Source organism: Lemur catta, chromosome 14 (genome assembly GCF_020740605.2).
Source record: "Lemur catta isolate mLemCat1 chromosome 14, mLemCat1.pri, whole genome shotgun sequence".
NCBI classification, from domain to species: domain Eukaryota; kingdom Metazoa; phylum Chordata; class Mammalia; order Primates; family Lemuridae; genus Lemur; species Lemur catta.
In genome coordinates, this window is record NC_059141.1 from 48,319,090 (window position 1) to 48,325,161 (window position 6,072).

At 43.3% G+C, this 6,072-nt stretch overlaps 1 pseudogene; it reads right to left on the reverse strand.

Moving 5' to 3' along the window:
* Positions 1-1,159: 1,159 nt before the first annotated feature.
* On the reverse strand, positions 1,160-2,169 carry LOC123649740 (annotated as a pseudogene).
* Between the last annotated feature and the right edge of the window lie 3,903 nt (positions 2,170-6,072).

The window sequence follows — 6,072 nt, forward strand, 5'->3', positions numbered from 1 at the left end:
GAGGAAATAGACTGGTAGAAATTCCTAGAGAGCTGGGTGTGGTGGCACACGCATGTAGTCCCGGTTACTAGGGGGGCAGAGGCAGGAGGATCACTTGAGCCTGGGAGTCCGAGTCCAGCCTGGGCAATATAATGAAACCCTGTCTCTTGAAAAAAAAACCCACAAAATTTCTGGAGAGATAACTTTATTACTAGAAAAGTGGGTGAAGAAATTAAAAAAAAAAAAATCTCAGAAAATCACGTGTGCTGGCGAGGATGTAGAGGGATTGGAACCCTAATGCACTGTTGGTGGGAACATAAAACAATGCAGTTCTGTGGAAAATGGCATGCAGTTTCCTCAAAAAGTTAAAAATAGAATTACCTTACAATCCAGTGATTCCACTTCTAGTTTATACCCAGAATTGAAAGCAGGGTTTCAAAGAGATACTTGTGCACACATGTTCATAGCAGCATTATTCACAATAGCCAGCAGGTGGAAGCAACCCAAGTGTCCACTGACAGATGAATGGATTAATGAAATGTGGTATGTACATACAATGGAATAGTATTCAGCCTTAAAAAGGAAGGAAATTCTGACACATGCTACAACATGGATGAACCTTAAGGATATTATGCTAAGTGAAATAAGCCAATTGCAAGAAGGCAAATACTGTCTTGATTCTATTTATGTGAGGTACCTAGATTAGTCAAATTCATACAGACATAAAGTAGAATGGTGGTTACCATGAGCTGGAGGAGAAGATGGAGAGTTATTGTTTAATGGGTATAGAGTTTCACTTTTGAAAGATGAAAAAAGTTCTGGAGGCCAGGCATGGTGGCTAATGCCTATAATCCTAGCGCTCTGGGAGGCTGAGGCAGGAGGATCGTTTGAGGTCAGGAGTTCAAGACCAGCCTGAGCAAAAGTGAGACCCCATCTCTACTAAAAATAGAAAAACTTAGCTGGGCAACTAAAAATAGAAACAAAAAATTAGCCAAGCATGGTGCTACACGTGTGCCTGTAGTCCCAGCTACTCAGGAGGCTGAGGCAGGAGGATCACTTGAGCCCGGGAGTTTGAGATTACTGTGAGCTATGCTGATGTCACAGCACTCCAGCCCAGGCAACAGAGTGTAACTGTCTCAAAAAAAAAAAAAAAAAAAAAAAAAAAAAGAGCTCTGGAGATTGGTTGCCCAACAACGTGAATGTATTACACTTCATGCAACTGAATTGTACACTTAAAAATGGTTAAGATGGTACGTTTTATGTTATGTGTATTTTTACCAGAATGAGAATTTTTGTTTACAATGCACACACTGCATTTGGCATGTGCAACACCTTCAGCTTCCTGTGTGGGGTCTGTTCTGGCATCTCCATTTTCTGCAGGAGATACTTGCTGGCATCGGCTTTCCCCTTCTGCTCTTTGGCTAACTTCTCTCCCTTCTTTGCAGGGGCCTTTTTAGGCTTGGGCTTTGGAGGAGCAGTTTTAGCAGACAACCTTGCAGATCCTCTCTGTCTGTCTGTCACCTTGACTTTATACCCTTAGCATTCCCTTCAGCCTTTCTCTTGGGCTTGGTAGCCAGGGAGACTGGACGTAGATGCTGGGTGCATGGATGCAGCTGTACATGGCTCTGGTGGGTCCCAGGGTTGCTCTAGCCTCTTCTTCATACTGCTCTGCTTTTCAATGTGTTTGTTAAATGCATTGACATGGTAAATGTAAACATTTAAAAATATTTAAATGTAGAAACCTAAAATATTAAATATTTAAAGTATCCCATGACTTTCGTGACCCTGTTTTGGCATGTCTTCAAGTACTTGGCATCTCAAGAAATGCAAGTATCTCAACCCTTTCTGACCTCAGAAAGTCTCAGCCTGGGAAAGCCAGGATGCTTGCCCCTCCCCTGGGTCCCAGGACTGTCTCCACATGCTCTCACATCACACCCAAAGACTAGCAAAGGACTCTTTACTCACTCCCCGGACACATCACTACTTTCTGGAATTCCCTGCCTACCTCCCCTGATGACAGGACATCCAAATGGAACCTGAAGATTGTTTGGGCCAAAGCTCTCACTGACAGTAAGCTGTCTGGGATTTGCCCAAAGCCACACAGCCTGACATTCTAGAGCCAGGACTCTGATCCAGGTCACTTTGCCCAAGCTCCAGGTGCCCTTTCCTGTTCTCTAACTTTACCTCCATCTGACCTATTTCCACCGCCTCCGAAAGCCCCCCTGCCTCTGGCCACTGAGCAGGAAGCAGGGGAGGAGGAGGAGCTCTTTTGCTGGCTCTCCTTGGATGATCCTTGGGCAAGGATCATAGAACCACCTCACAGAGTTCAAGTGTTACATGAGCTCATGTTTGTGAAGTGCTTCATATAGTGCCTGATACACATAGGAACTCAGCGAGCCTCCCTCCCTTCATGTTGAGAGGTCCTTCCTTCTATACATTGCATGCACCTTCTCTTGCTCACAGGCCACAGATGCAATTGGGATTTAGTTCACAGAAGGAACTAAATATTTTTCCAGGAATATTTTCTTCTGTAATTGGTTAAGACCAATTCAGCCTCTGGGGTTCCAGGTAGGGTGACCAACTCATCCCGGTTTTCCCAGTTCCAACTGGTTTGAAAACTGAAAGTGCCACATCATGGGAACCCCTCAGTCCCTGCTCCTGGGTAGAGTGGACTGCAGAAATCTCCTGCCTGAGCACACCAGGGGACTCCAGCTGGTCTTCTTAAAGCAAGACAAAGGTCACAGAGGGTGACCCACTCTACTCAGCCCCATGTCCAGGGAACAATAACCTGTGACAGTCATGAAGTGCCACTGTACAAGCAGGGTTGTGGGACATGAGTATGATATCTTTTGGTGCTAGGGTTATGGATGATTCGTATTTGGAACACGATGCCTACATGTCTTAAAAGTCTAGTCATTGGACCCTTAAAATGGTTAATATGGTTAAAAAAACACAAAAGTCTAGTCATTGGAAACATTACAAGCCAAAAGTATTGCTGATGCAGAGATGCACGTATCCACATTGCAGGGTCAACCCAATACCTACAACATACTACATTGGTCAAAATATGACTAAGGTAATAATAATTCCTAATTGAAAAGCATTAGTTGAGGTCCCCAGCCAACTCAAGAAACATTGAGGATGCAACAATAGTAAAACTATCTTTCTGCAAACTGCAGAAATTCCAACTACCTCTATATATGCAAAAAAGAAAAAAAAAAAAACCCTAAATGGGGAAGTTTTACAAAATTGCCAAGTATCATATTACAGCTAGCTAGACTTAGTAGAATAATGAGTTAGAGATTGCAACAAATCCACTAATATGCATGTTTTAGTGTGTGAATGCTAAATTATGCAGGTATATTGGTATGTAACTATTTGCCCCCAGGAAGCAATGACAGAGACTATTTGCCTTTAGGAAGCAACAAAAGAATTTGCCATTTTAGGCATTTTAGGTCATTTATAGCGTACCTATAATCCCAGCACTTTGGGAGGCCAAGGCGGGAGGATTGCTTGAAGCTTACAGAGGGAAACTCCCTGACCCCACCTCTTCATTGCTTACTCCATACCCATTTGCCAGAGGTAATCACTGTTAACTGTGGTTTTGGGTTTCTCCCCCTAGAAATTGTCTACACTCATACAAGCACGTCCATTGATATACTCTTTCCTCCCAATGCTCTTTGTAAAAAATACAAATAGGATCATAGGATAGAGCAGGGATTGGCAAATGTCTTCTGTAAAGTGACAAGGAGTAAATATTTTCAGCTTTTCAGGCCATATGATCTCTGTCCCAACTACTGAATCTCCATTGTAGATGGAAGGCACCCACAGACAACTCGTAGATGAACGGGTATGGCTGTCTACCAATAAAATTTTATTTACAAAACAGGCAACAGGCTGGATTAGGCCCACAGCCATCGTTTGTCACTATAGAGTACTACAACTTTCTGTTTTCACTTCACTTTTGAACATCTTTTCCATATCGGCCCATGCAGTGACCTCACTCTAACTGCTGCATGGTATGGAGAGTAGATTCAGCCATTCCTCTATGGGGCATTTAAATACTTTTCCAGATTTTGCCATTATAAACAAAGCTGCCATATACTGTGTGCTTGGTTGACTGTTCTGCAGAATGAACTCTGAGAACAGAATTGCTGAGTCAGAGGCTAAGTATGAATTTAAATGTTTGAGATATTGCCAGATTGCTTCTTTTCAAATTCAGATTGCTACATAACCTCGTGATGCTCATTGCTTACTCTTATTTCTGGTGAGTGTTTCCTGTTAATTTAAAGGTTTTATAATAATTAAGGGAAAGATTCCAAAGACAAACAGAGGCAACAGTAAACGATGTGGTAGTTGATTCACATTTATAACTCTCACTTTCCCATCATGAAGGCATTTGCACAGCGTTTTTGCCAATGTAAAAGCAAATTCCCTTCTGCCACAGACTCCCAGAAAGCAGCAGGAGCAGCTTTTTGTAAACGTAAAGAACATTACGTGCAAAAGCACAAGTTAGGTCCTTTTAGAGCAAATATGCTCATCAGATTGGACATAACTGCTGTTAGAGCTGCAGCACGTGCAGGCCTGGGCTCAGTGATGAGTGACTGGAGTTCTGGTTCAGACCCTCTGCACAACCAGGTCAACGCTTCAGGTTCCTTATCTGGAAATAATGCACTGATCACCCTCAGTGTTGTTGAGATCACAACTATAAACAAACAGCCTTGACTGCACACCCACTGTGACACTGGCAATGAGCAAGGTCCTTCACACACATTCCCTCCAACCCTGTGATGATGGCATCATCACCACTTCGCAGATGGGATAACTAGAGCTCAGAGTTCAGTACCCATTAATAACGCCTGTGAAGGTGAACAAACTATGCAAATAACTCCTGGTCTCACGGTCAGATGACCTGGGCCTAAGTTCTGCCTCCGCCACTATTTGAGTGACTTTGGGTAAGTCACTTAGGTTCTCTGCATCCCTTTTTTCTCATTAAAAAAAGATTATTTCTCTGTATATTTAATGAGATGACATGCCAAAGTACCTCGCATTCTCGATGTTTCCTCTATTCCATGGTCAGACTGCACTTCCCCACTCCCTTGAGGTCAGGCATGGCTATGAGGCTTGCACTGGCCAATGAAATGAGAACATCTGTGACGTGTGTCACTTCTGGGCAGATGCATTGAACACCAGGGCAAGACTCCAACACTTTCTTCCTCCAAGATGATGGACAGTGTGAGAAAGCACGTGTTAGTACGGACGTACAATGTCGAGCTATCATGTGGAGGACAGCCACCTAGGGGCAGAGCCGACTTTACACAAGTGAGGAACAAACTTTTGCTTTCTTAAGTCATTGAGATTTTGGGGGATTGTTGGGCATAACTGAACCTATCCAGACTATTAGAGTGACCTTTTTGGTCTTGCTCAACACTGTATCCCCAATATCTAAAACGGTGCCTTGGCAAAGTCAGATCTCAAGAAATGCTTACAGAATGGCTGTTCTAGGAGTTTTCTTTTTGGCTCTAGTACACAGATAATCTTTATTTAGCATCAGTGATAAAGAGAGCTTTCCAAATACTGAAAGCTTCTCTTTGAGAGTTGTTATGGGTTGAATTGTGTCCCACAAACATTCACATTGAAGTCCTAGCCCCCAGTAGCTCAGAATGTGGCCTTATTTGGAAATGGGGTCACTGCAGATGTAGTTTGTTAAGATGAGGTCACACTGGAGTAGGATGGGCCCCTAATGCAATATGGCTGGTGTTCCTATATTCATACAAAAGGAAAACTCGGACACAGACACGCACACAGGGAAATGCCACATGAAGACTAGAGTTATGCTGCCACAAGCTAGGAACCACCAGAAGGTAGACGAGAGGCCTGGAACAGATCCTTCCATAGTACCTGAGAGGGAACATGGCCCTGCCAACACCTTGACCTCAGACTTCTAGGCCTCCAGAACTAGCAGACAATAAATTTCTGTATTTTACATATCCAGTCTGTGACTTTGTTATGGCAACTCTAGCAAACACACACACACATTATACACTTCCTTGCTTTGTACAGAGGATGGCACAGAACCGTTGCTAATATCTC